We start from the raw sequence: 13,907 nt of genomic DNA on the forward strand, positions 1-13,907 counted from the left end.
TAAGAAACTAGTCAACTAATTATTCTGAAAAGTGCCATTTCACATTCTGTCCAAATGGACTATGTTACACAGAGGAAGATCATGAACATTTGCACAATGTTTTTGTCAGTTATATTTTACATTATTACATGTACAATTTTTGTTCTTTTCTTCTTCTTTTTTGTTATGGTAGTGGAGGGCAAATTTCTGTATTCATGTTAACAGACATTAAAATACCTTGTATCCTTGGATAGAATGGTTACGTTTTTTTCCCCAAAATCAAATAATTTGAATGTTGAATACCAGAGTTTTAAAGTTTCACATATTTTTCCTGGCTGCCGATATTTGCAACTGCAAACACATTATGATCTCACAACTATCTCATCAATCTGAATTCTCTGCTGAAAATCATATATCAAATAACTTTAAAAATAAAAATCAACAACTTAGCAGTGACAACTTCTCTTCCCCCCCCCCCCCCCCAAAAAAAAAGAAGAAATATTGTTGCAAGGTTTTTCAAGACTACAGTGATCAGATACAAAAGATAGAACCTATGAATGATATAAAAAACTGATTATTTTATTTGAATAACTTAATATATTTGATTCATTGGGAGATTTGTAAGTGGATAGTGTCATTAATATGCCCTATATATTGCATATATATGTATATGTGATGACTAGTTATAACACTGCTTTATGACCAGATGGAAAGCTTTAGAATTCAAAATCTTTCCAATGTCATATTTTGATAAGATTATTTTCATTCTGCTCAACTTGAATATTCATCAATACTAACTTTAAATTGTAGTCATTGACATTAAATTGCAGTCAAAAGTATATGACATATAGTTACATCAGTGTCTGCTTGCAGTTCTCTTATTATCAGTGAAACAAACACAAATGCACATCAATGTGTCATTCAGATTCTTCATGCTTATAGCTTTGCTTTTGCTTCTTTCACTTGCATTTATCTTTCTCTTGTGTTTATTTTGTTCTTCAATTGCATCATCACACAGGGACAGATGGACCAGCAATAGGTAAGAAACTAGTGAACTAATTATCCTGAAAGAGCCATTCCATACCCTGTGGAAATGGATTCTGTTGAATAGAAGAAGATCAGGGTCCCGTTTCATAAAACTTGTTATCAGTAACAACTTCCACATTTCTATGACAAATTTGCTGTCAACCAATCAGATGCAAGGATATCTGCAGTTTGTGTAACAACTATCGTAACTTGTTATCGATAACAAGTTTTATGAAATGGGGCCCCAAATGAATGGAGTGGTTATGGTTTCATCAAAATCAGATATTAGAATATGGCATCACAGAATTATAAAGTTTCACATGTTTTTCCTAGCAATTCGATATTTGCAACCACACCCACATATCGCCTCACAAATATCCCATTGATTTGTGCTGAAAGTTATCACTCAACACCCTCCAGTCTGTCTTCCTTGAAAGAACAACAACAAACAAACATAAGCAAAAAAAAACATTGTTTAATTTTTTATTAAAGGAAACCAAAACCCAACAAGAAATGTGGATTGAGTGAAAGCAGCAACATAGAACACATCAGTGAAAGTTTGAGGAAGATTGGACAATAGATGTAAAAGTTATGAATTTTTGAAGTTTTGGTGTTGGAACTGCTGGATGAGGAGACTACTACAGTTCATGACGTCATGTGTGGACAACAATATAAAGAAGATATAGAAGGAATTCCACAAGAATTCATTTTTCATGAAAATTACACTTTCCATCAACTTGATAATAACATAATATGAAAAGGGTAGTAATTATTCCCCCTACTTTCTGTATGGTTCTTCAAGTACTTTTTCATTATGCTAGAAAAGTGAAATCATGTTTAATTTTCCTTATATTTTCTTTGGAATTTGTTGCCATCAAAAATGTTGACAGATAACAAGTTAAAATGGACCTCACACACATGGTCACACTGATAACAAATGTGTTTTTTTATTGCATGTAGCTTGGAAAACAGATACCCCCCCCCCCCCCAAAAAAAAGGTATATATATATATATATATATATATATATATGTATATATATATATAATAACTGTAAGCATAGTTGCCTAGTCAGTGCTGTTTCTTTACCACCAGTGGAAAGTGGTGACTTTATAATTGGTTTTATTTTTAAAATTAAAAAATTATATGAATAGATTATGCCATAAAGCATGATATTTTAGTGACATGAAATTTTCGCGAATTGGAGCCGATGGCCTTTTTCATGGCATGAAATTTTCACGAAGTGCCTCTGGCATTCAATGCACATAGTGTAGACAAGAGCCTTCGCGTGCATTTTAATTTCGCGAATCTTGACTCTCGTGAAATTCGCGAATCTTGACTCTCGTGAAATTCGCAAAATCAAAATGCACGTGAACATTCCTCATTTCACAGTAGTCTTCTTTGATAATGTGAGTTGTTCTCTCATTGTTATCCAATATTGTGGTTCTACAGCTACCACCATGGTGACGACAGCTGCGACAACCCAACCAACAACAACAACAACTCCAGGTTAGAGAGATCACAAACTTACATTTTCCTGACTCCTTCAAGTCATGCATTCATCCAAACATTGTTTTTGTTCCCATGACAACAAGATGCTCGTTTTTTTGTTGTTGTTAGTGTTGCATGTGACATGAAGACAATGACTTAAACCATCTCCCATCTTCTTATGTAGATGTAGCCCTCGGGTGTTCGTTTGTGTTTGCTTGTTTTTCTATCTGATGATTGAGTGCAAAGTGTGACTGATCCTGCATTGTGCACCTTGTTGATTTTAGGTGTGTGTAAAATTGTTAATGTTTTAGATTCTCTACCATTTCTTCTTTCGCAATTTTCTGCATACTACAAACCTAGTTCCTGCCCTCTATCCACTATTGTTGTACAATTCTGACTTGAGTCTTTTGTCATTCTCAGCAGCTGTCTTTTTTCCCCCAAACTGTGCGTTACGATTTTGCAATTCTTTGTTCTACAAACTATTTAAAGATATCATGATGCTACATTAGTTTTAAAAAAAAATCTACTTATCTGTATTTTTAGAATGTTTTTTTAAAAATATTGTAACTTCTAATGTTATCTACCATTGCCATTTCATACAATGTTGTATTTGTGGTATGGTATGAACTACTCGGCAAGTTTTTGAGACAATCAATGTAACTGCTGCCAAAAATGTGTGTGTGTGTGTGTGTGTGTGTATTTGTGTGTGTGTGTGTGTGTGTGTGTATGTGGTTTTTTTCTTCTTCAAATTTTAGTGTTTCACACACAAGATATATATCTTGTAGTGTCTCGTGAAATATATCTTAATTTGAATTCTTTATGCAATTATTTGACAGGGTTCATTGCAGTCGAGTCAAAATATGCCATTCATGTGTGTGAATGCTGTCTGTAGCATTGAATCCTGAGTGTTGACTGCCATTTTGTCTGTCACATATACACTTGCAAAATCGAATTCCTTGGCTGAGTAACTCTAAGATTGAAGCATGTTTCATTCTCGTCCTCACAATACATCCATCCATATTAACGAAGCGAGTAAATTACGGTGGTAATAATAATCATTTCCAAAGAGACAACTCAACGGATGAGCCATAGTTGCTTACACTTTGCAAAACCATATCTATTCATGGTAAGCATGGATTATGAAAGTGACTATAAAAGTGATTAAAAGTGATTATCTTGGATCGTAAAAGTGATGTCAGTTTTATTGAGCATTGGCTGAATTTGTTGCAAAGTGTTTGCAGCTTATTTGCATAGCAGAATATTGAGGTGACTTGAGGCAAAATTCATGATGACCCCACAGAAGGATAAAAACAACAATATTGAGGAACATCAACTTTTTTTTTTCTCTTTTAAAAATTTGGTCAGAATTGGAAATAAGATCTCTCTCCCAGCTGCAAAGTCATATATGAATTTGTCAAATGAGGCAAAAGATCATAAGCAGACATTCAGAATATGATTAAAAATATTGATTTTTATCTTAAGATCAATGTAAGGAATGACTGAATCACTGCTCTAGCAATGCCAAATAGATGAGAGATTAAGACCACAGAGTTAACAATTTTGTCCTCAGTGACTAGAGCTTAAGATTGAGATTGATCAGAAGTCTGTTTCCTAAAGGTACTTACGCTTGATTTTTAGCAGTTTTTTTTTTCAGATTGAGCGTAACTTTTATGAAATATCTTATGATCAATCTTAAGATCAATTTGTATTAAAAACAGGCCATAATGCCAAAAATAAAGAAAGAAAAAGATGAGAGATTAAGACCAAGGGCAAAGTTGATCTGGATGCTAGTGATAAAATCCAAGGTGTAAACAGATAAGTGACAGTTCAAATGCAACAAGAAAAGATACAGTACACATCATACAGAGCAGGTTATTGCTATTTATTTCATCTGCCATTCTTTATTGGTCATGTGACTATCTTGTCGCTCATGCATAATTTTAGGTCTTTTTTGTTTGTTTGTTTGGAGATTGTATTTTTGATGCGACGGCATGCATGAGTACTAAGTAGCGGAAGGAGTCAACTTTGTATGTCTTCATTGTTTAATTGTAATTTCAAGCAGAGCCATGGGGCCATATCACATCTTTCATAATGCGATATAAAGAGCTGTCTATGCAGAAGATGAGGATCTCATGGGTGACATTAAAGGGATAGTACAGTTTCGGTTGAGATGGGGCTGTAGGTTTCCAACATTTTTTTGATGATGATATTTGAGATAATGAAAAAAAAAGATGATGAAAGAGGGTATACAATTCTAAAGAGGAATTCAAAGTTTATTTGATAAAAATTGATTTTGAAATGGCTTAGATATTCAAAACGGAGCAATCCTAATAAAAGGTGGGACCCACCTTTTATTAGGATCTCTTTGTTTTACTTTGTTTTGTGATATCTCAGCCATTTCATAGCCCATTTTCATCAAATAAACTTTGAATGCCTCTTTTAATAGGAGTGTATGCTCTTTAACATTTCATGAAGTGGTTTCTAAGTGTGTTGGAAAAAGTTCAAAGCTGAATCCTTACCTCAACCCATACTATACCATCCCTATAAAGTCACATGGTCAAGGCAACTGTCCTTTTTTCTAGGTGCTCAGTTAGCAGCATGTGATGACTTTAATGCCGTACCAACATTCAGCTGGTTCTGACTTCATACAAATTCAAGATTCCGTGCTGACATGGCATAAAGATATTACCCATCATGCAGTGGGTGATGCCGTGCTGTTGTGTTATGTAATGTCTGTGTTGTATTGTCTACTTTTCCAAATCAACTGATGCAATGTAACATCGAACGCTAAACATGTTAAAAACAATGCTTTGGCATACCCATCTGTCACCTACCACCTCCACAAAAAATATCTCGTAGCAGGACTTGACGCAATCTCTACTGATGGCTCTTTTACCATGGTAACGATGGAGACAGACGGCACAACTGATGGTAGGCAATGGTTTTTACAATGGTTTTGTGCACCCCTTTTCCCACACAGCATACAACCCTGTCATGCATACTGTCTGGCATTTACTGAGAAACTTTTGGTAATGGGTTGCATGTATCTGGTTTGACATAGGCAACTCTTTCAGTTGTTTTGGTAGGTTTGGGAATTTGCATTTACTATTTGATAAATCTGAACTCAGCATCAGTACCATTTACTTCATAATCAAACATTCAAAGTCATGATTTAATGTGTGACAAATACGTATGTATGTTTGTTGACCATTCAACAAGAAAGACTTATTCATTTTCTTTTAATTGTATTCCAAGAGAATGATGAAAGAGAATTTACGACAAAGAAAAATTAATTTTGATCAGAAAGTTATAATTAAATCAAGCAAATCTCACACGCCCTGAGAATAAAGTTAGAGGACTTTGTAAATCTGGAGAAAAAAGTGATTTCAGCATGACACAAGGTAGAGGATCAGTGAAAAGTAAAAGTTGAATAATCTTCTTCTATTTTGATTTAAGATTACTTGGTTATGAATGGGTGAAGTTTATGTAATGCAGGAATCTGAATATAGACTGTTCAGTTATCGTGCTTTTCGAATGGAACTGAGTCATACACTCTTACTCAAGGCTCAAAGTTTTGGACAGGTTTAGCACTTCATTTTTTTTTTCTTTTTTGCATTTGGGAGATTTTAAACTTTGTGAATCCAAGACACACCATAAAAACTACTGTATTCACTGGCGATAGTAGGGTGCACTGTTTTTAATAGAAATACAGCAGTAAATTGGGGATGCGGTCTATTGTCTTTGCAGCACCACAACCAATTAGATCACAGGAGTCTTTCCAACCAACTTAACCAACACACATATAACCATTTATGGGACTATGCAACGTGCCGATAAGAAACTCTAATGAATTATCAGATTAATCTTCACCTGTTGAGGACAAACTGATTTTGCTATAACACACATTTCCCCCAGACACCAGTCCGAGTATACTCAGGAGTAGTCGTCAAAGGGTTAATACAGACAATGCTACACTCCACAATGAGATGACAAAATAACTGCTGTCGGCAGCTGTTAATTGCTGTTGTTTTCATATTAATTTTGAGGAGATTAAACAAAGTCTTAAAGGGGATGGCTAGTAACTGATCAGTGGGAATCATGCTGGGGGATGATTGTTCCAATCCTTGTGGGATTCACTTAAGAGTACATTATATATCTATTGTTGTGTGAAAATTATTTGCTTCAGAATGGTCTCATATTCAAGTAATGTGCAGTTCAATGTTTCCAGGTTAGTTAACTGGCCGTTAACGATATCCCCGACACTGTACAGGCATAGATATATGATGTACTCTTAAATGAATCTCACAAGGATTGGAACAATCATCCCCCAGCATTCCCAGTAATTCCCACTGATCAGTTACTAGCCATCTCCTTTAAATGCAAAGCGTAGGGAGAACCAGTAAGTTGCCATAGCCATAATAGTGGTGATATGTTCGCATGCACCTTTTTTTTTCCACACAAGGTTATTCTCAACTGTTGATACATAAACATTTGGGCACATATACTCAATCTTCAAAATCACAATACAGGGCTTGCTGATCTGTAAAAGATAAAATGAAACAAACACAAAAGTATTTATCAACATTAAAAAAACAGAGAAATTCAAAAGAAGTTTCATATCAAAATGCAGAAAAGTGATGAAAGTTTAGATCGGAATAAAATCCTACTGCGTGTCAGTTTGTTTGTTTGTCTTTGCCGGGATGCACCTTATACAGCACTGAAACCTTATCACTGGCGAATACTGTACCTTCCTCCTTTATGCCCAGCTGGCTGTTATAAAGATAACCTCAAATGGATTAAGTTCTTGTGAAAGTTTAAATACTCAATTCAAATTATTATTTCCATGTCTGTTTTCCATCAAGTTATGTGAAATCATGTTAAATGACAGCCAAATTGCATAATCACATACTCCATGCATCTGTAAAGTACTGTATATGCCAGGTATTTCGAGAGTTGTTGTTGGTTTTTTTTTTTTTGCAAATTTGGCGAGTCAGGTGCTATTCGCAAATTTAAAGACACACAAAAATATTGACTCTGATCATGGAATGAATATGATGTGCTCGAATACAGTTCTCCATTCAGAACTGTACTTCATGATCGCGAATTTAACCACTCGCGAAATACTTGGGAAGTCCTGATTCACAAAAATTTGGACTCGCTAAAATATATGGTGTATACAGTACTCCTTACATGCCCCTGTCCATGCCCATTTGCCAACTGTGCCATTAAGCATGTCCTTGCCAGATGTGACTGTTGTGCCTGCAATTTCTGTTGTACAGTAAAATAACAGTCCTCAGAAGGTTAATCTTGATGGTAAAAATATGTCAAGAGGAGTAATGGTGTTATATGTCTTCATCATTATACACACAATATCTATATCAAAATATACTGTTTCAAAAGTGCATCATATGAAGACATGTATGATTACTGTAAAACCAGAAATGTTCACATGCATTTTGATTTTGCAAATATCGTGGTAATCAAGATTCACAAAGTTTTAATGCATCAGAAAGATCTTGCCTACACTATAAATGCATTGAATGCCTGTGCCAATTCACAAAATTTCATCCCCCCCCCCAAAAGGGCCGTCAGTTCCAATTAGCGAAAAATTTCATGCCGCGAATATTTCTGGTTTTACAGGTTTTGCACTTTTTACGCCAGCCAAGATTTTGTGGGAAATTAAATCTCATAGTAAGCATGCATTAATAAGCAACTATAGTATATATGTCCTGATTACTCATTCAAGATCAGATGGCATAATTTCATAAGAATACAAACTCAAGTTTTTCTCTGCCAGCAGAGATCAGTTAAGGCTGACATCATGACTTAAAAGAAAAAAAGTCAAAGCATAGCCAATATCAAAAGAATTAATTAAATGTTCACTGCTGTCAATGAAATGGTGTTACAAGTAGTCTCTATGTTTGTTGTCACATCTTTCCCAATAGTCCCACTAATAGGCTTACATGTATGGGTATAGAGTTCTTGTAGTAATTCTATCACTCTCATGACTCGTTTTGTAGTAGACACTACCGAGGTGGCTACCACTCTACAGACAACTGTGATGACGACGCCTGGTAGGCAGTTTTTACTTTTGTGCTTCTTTTCACCTCACATTGTGGGTGTGGTCACAGAATCAATGCTTTCTGTATTTTTTTTTTCCATATGAAAATAATTGCTCACATGCAAAGGATTTGGCATTCATTTCTGCATTGTTGTGCTGTGGGAAAAGCAATATCAACATCACAGAAATGTTCACATCTTTTTGCAGACCATGATGTTGAGTTCATCTGAACTATATGAGCCACGTGGTTAGCTGGGATTTGAATGTATAGATTGTTAGTTAGGAATGGATGAATGTTATGTAGCACACCCTATACTCACACACATTTTAAGAGTGTCTACACACTCTTGGTCACAATTCACAAAGGTATTTTAATCTACTCCATGGATCATTGAACTTCAAATTTCATAAGTGTTTGTGACATCAGACCTGTCATGCAAGCCAAAAGACATCTAGTGGTAACTTTATAAGGGGAAATCCAGTCCAAATATGAGTTAGTCTGATAAGAAAGAGTAAAATCGTACAAGTTCAACGGTAGGGCGTAACAATGCGGATGAAAAATATGGAAGTTTTTACATTTTGCAGTTTTGCTAATTTTTCAGGAAACAGGTCTTAAATGGTCAATATGAATATGCAAATGGCAAAGTGAATATGTCATCCCCTCTCAACTTGCCTTATAGTTTATAAATAAAATTGTGAAATTTCCCATTTTTCATCCAAATGCAATTATGCCTGAGGCTTAAATCCTGGTATTTGATCACTATTCTGAAGTTATTCAACCAGGAATAACATTTTGTTTTAGACTTCAATGACAGAAACATTGAATTTTCTTCATTTTCTTTGTACATGATCAATGGAAAATTGTGTGCTTACTTATTTGTCATGGTTGGCTCATTCATTTGCATATTCATATCCACTGTACAAGAACTGTTTTTGCAGAAATATGCAAAACTTCAAAATGTCAGAAGTTCCTTATTTTTTATCCAATTTCAGTCAAATGCTGAGCCTTACCATTGAAGTTGTAAAATTTTACTCTTTTTAATCAGACTAACTTACATTTGGACTGGATTTCCTCTTTAATAGGGACTACTGATGCTCCCATGTATATCATGCTAGTTGTTGTTGTTGTCTGTTTTTTGTTTGTTTGTTTTTTGACTGTGGACTAAATTTAAACCATTATAATGTGACGAAAACTATCTTTGTGAATTTTGGCTTCCAAAAGTGTCTGTGATGCAGACACATGCATACCTTCCCAGTGGCAGTGCCATGACTCCATCCATTTGCATGAACAAATTATACTGACAAGGGCTATTAACCCGTTGAGGACGGTTTGATTTTGCTACAACACGCATTTCCCATAGACGCTTGCCCGAGTATACTCGGGACTCGACCTCAACGGGTTAAAAAAAATAGAATGCCATGGTATATCTTAAGGAACAGCCAGAAATCCTGAAAACTGATTGGCTGTTGCCAAGGTGATGACAACTTTCATACAGGGTTTTTTATTTGTGTGGGTTTTTTTTTGGTAGATGTCACTGCTGGCTCCCAGCTCTTTTATAACAAACGATCCTCGCATATCGTACTTTCCATGCCTTACCTTTCCATGCATCATTTCAAGCCCAAAATGGAATGTTCCCTTTTCCACTTTTCACAGAGTCATGCATGCCCATTGTCCTTTTCACTTATTCTTTAAATTGTGCAAGACAATTTTTTCCCCTTTTGCCACCCCAAACTGTATAATACCACTCTTTCTCCAGACACTTCTTATATCACAGAGATACTTACGACTTTGATATTGGAAACCGCCAGTGATGGGGGTAATAATGCAATCTTTATTCTGTTTCTTACTCCTATGTACTATATCTTTTGTTTGTTTTTTTTGTTTTTTGTTGTTGTTTTTTTTGCATTGCCACTGTCACAGTATGACAGTATGGTGTACATAAGAGAATACATTAACTTGATTACTGTCTGTTGAGAGTGGTATGGGTGTCAGTAAATGTTAAAAAAAAATAATCCATGGAGCCTTATATGACCTTCTGCTGCTGAAGTGACAGTGAGCATTCTGTTGTCCCTTTGTTTCAGTTTTCAATGCTGCAACTGATGAAAAATTTTGTAGTAAGATATATTCAGGCATAGAATGCATGAATTGAATTAGGTGCAAAGTGTATCTAACCTGCTGTTGACAGGTCAATTTTGTCACCATTTTTTGTATGTTGGAAAGAAAATCTGTGGAGACTTATGACCTTCTGCTGCTTCAGTGAGAATAAGCATTTTGCTTTATTTGTTTCAGTTCTCAATGCTGCAATTTGAATATGTTTATAATGATGTCATTATATATAATTACATTATTATTATTGTCATTATTATTGTATTTGATGACATAGTGTGTGAGAAGTATGGTACTAGGCTGTGAAAATCACAATGCAGGCTACAGCAATTTTTATTTCATTATTTTTCATTATGCTTCCATTTCTGTTTAAATAATAAATTTAATTCTTGGAGAGTTAAATATGTTTTCCTACACATTGTCCACTCTGCCCCAATGGTCGATGAACGGGCCAAAGTGCATTGACCTTTTGATGATTTTTTTTTTTTCCAGAAGAAGGATAAATTACATTAATTACTGCTTGCTTTCAAAACACAATGAGAGAGTGCTGTGATTTTTGTGTGTAAAATAGCTTTCCCCATTCTCTGCTATTATGCAATCTTTTCATTAAACAGTTGTTACACAATGATATGTTACCAGCTGATGAGATGGTTTGGTGTAATAATGTCAGAGGTAAAAAAGTCAGAAGTAAAAATGTCAGAGGTAAAAATGTCAGAGGTAAAAATGTCAGAGGTAAAAATGTCAGAGGTAAAAGTGTCAGAGGTAAAAATGTCAGAGGTAAAAAGGACAGAGGTAAAAATTTCAGAAGTAAAAATTGTCAGAGGTAAAAAATGTCAGAGGTAAAAATGTCATGAGTGAATATGTCAGAGGTAAAAATGTCAGAGGTATTTATGTCAGAGGTGAAAATGTCTGAGGTAAAACATCTTCACTTTTTTTTTTCTAGGAAACAATACACACATGAAAATCTTATATATACTATGGAGATTTTGGTAAAATGTTATTTTAAAAAAAACCAGATACCAAAGACCCTCATTACATACATGCAGATGATATGGCATAATGTTTGGATTTTAAAGTAAAAAAAAAACTTTCAGGGTATCATATTCCGTATTAAAAGAAGCTCCATTATCAGATGATTTTTTTTTTAATGGTGAAAACAGAAAGAATATTAATGATGTGAAATATCACAGAACAGGTAAAAATTGTTCGTCTATTGCTGATCCCACTTTCCCATATTACTTTCATAACTGATATTGTTACCTGGCAACATGGTATTGATATGACAAATGTGCATGTTTTTCAACAAATATATGTACATGTATATATGTAACAGCATACATCAACAGCAGTACATCTCATCACTATCAAAGCTTTCACACGTACATTGACAAAGTTAATCATTATCCTGCATCAAATCAATTTCTATATCAAGACTGTCATACATATTCATATCTTGTGATTACTGGAACAGGCAACAGCTCCCAGTCCATTTCATACATACAACTGTATATACAATGTATATGCATGAGTTGATTTAAGATTCATATTTGGGAAGGATTTGACATAAGATCTTGTGTATGATATTCCCTGAAATGACTTCAAGAAAAAAGGGGATTGTGTGTATGGCCTAGCTTATGTGTGGATCCGTGCTCTGTGCAAGAGGGAAATCTGCCTGGAATCGCTCTTTGTTATATTGTCCCTGGGCTGAAAAGACCTCATATCTCAGCAACCATGAATTTTCTTACAAGCAAAAACAAACAAACAAATAAACAAGCAAACAAAAGAAAAAACAAAAACAAAAACAAAAACAAAAACAAACCTTGTTCATTTCTGCAACATAGAAAAAAAGAAATAAAATCAGTTTTGACTTCAAATACAATGGAGAAATATCATGTTGGATTGCAGTAATGATGATGTAAAAATACTGACACTCATTTTTATTCAAATATACCAATTGAGATATGAGGTCTTCTTAATCCATGGGTAATATACTCCTTTGAAAATGACTGAAATAACTTTAGTAGTGTATAAATGCTATTTGAATGTTTTGCTTTTTTTCTTGAAGAGCAAAGTCTTTCTGATTTGGAAAATATGTTGCATGGCTGAAATTGTGTGATGCAAATTACACTTTTTAGGTAAGACGGAGTAACATGTCACATACCTGTATGAATCTTCCACGTGTGATATACGAAACAAACAATTGCATTTATTGCATTCAGTATGTATTTTGTTTGTTTCTATATGCTAATTTGTTAACCTGGAGAGTTCTGTGCACACATATTGTATACAGCTTATGATAATATAATGTGTTTACATTCATTTTGTATTTTCCTCCTCAAACTGCTGGGAACAAAGTCTCTTGTTACAGCAAAAAAAAAAAAAGATGCTCTTTGATTTGTTGAATGCTGAAGTTATGACATAATGTGGCATTAGGTGTTCCTGTGTGTGAATGTGATATGATGGAATCAAATCAAAATATGAATTCAAACTTGGCTATGGTGGATACATGTTTGAAGCAATATGGCTCCACCTGAGTACATTTTTCTTATTTTTGATTTAGTTTGCTATGGGTTCGCTTCAAAAACACGTGTACACATGATTGAATGTACAATGTTTCCCTCTTACTGTGTTGTCAAGCTTGTTTGTGTATAATTGTTTTGTTTTGTTTTATTTTGTTTTGTTTTGTTTTGTTTTTGCGTACATACATGCTCTGCCATGAGAGGTAGTGCATTATGGGTAAAGAAAAGGTGTGACTTTTGACTGATATGTGTTTGCTGACATTTTTGAGGTTATTTAAAGGACAAGTTCACCTTCATAAACATAAGGATTGAGAAAATGCAACAATATTAGTAAAACACATCTGTGAAAGTTTGAGGAAAATTGGACAATCGATGCAAAAGTTATGAATTTTTTAAATTTTTGTGTTGGAACCGCTGGATGAGGAGACTACTACAGCTTGTGAGTCATATGCGTACAACAGTATAAAGAAAATATAAAAGAAAATTCAACATATTTTCACTTTTTTCGCATAATAAAAGAGCAATTGACTTGCCTCTTTCTAAAGGCAGGGGGAATAATATTACCCGTAACATTTATCGGTAACAAGTCAGGGGAATGTGTACTTTTTTCAAAAGATGGAATTTTGTGAAATTCTCTTTATATTTTCCTTATATTGTTGTACGCATGTGACATCTAAGTTATTCATACACTGCAGTAGTCTTCTCATCCAGCGGGTACTGCAAAAA

The 13,907-nt window shown here is 34.5% G+C and overlaps 1 long non-coding RNA gene across 1 annotated transcript; it reads left to right on the forward strand.

Moving 5' to 3' along the window:
• The first annotated feature begins 4,891 nt into the window (after positions 1-4,891).
• LOC139729906 (uncharacterized) lies at positions 4,892-10,372 on the forward strand. The gene is made up of 3 exons (XR_011710893.1): positions 4,892-5,425; positions 8,515-8,568; positions 10,313-10,372. It is a non-coding gene; the product is annotated as an uncharacterized lncRNA (long non-coding RNA).
• Positions 10,373-13,907: the final 3,535 nt, after the last annotated feature.

This window comes from Diadema antillarum, unplaced genomic scaffold (assembly GCF_040938485.1).
Source record: "Diadema antillarum isolate AM-2024a unplaced genomic scaffold, OU_Dant_1.0 seq00000269_RagTag, whole genome shotgun sequence".
Lineage (NCBI taxonomy): Eukaryota > Metazoa > Echinodermata > Echinoidea > Diadematoida > Diadematidae > Diadema > Diadema antillarum.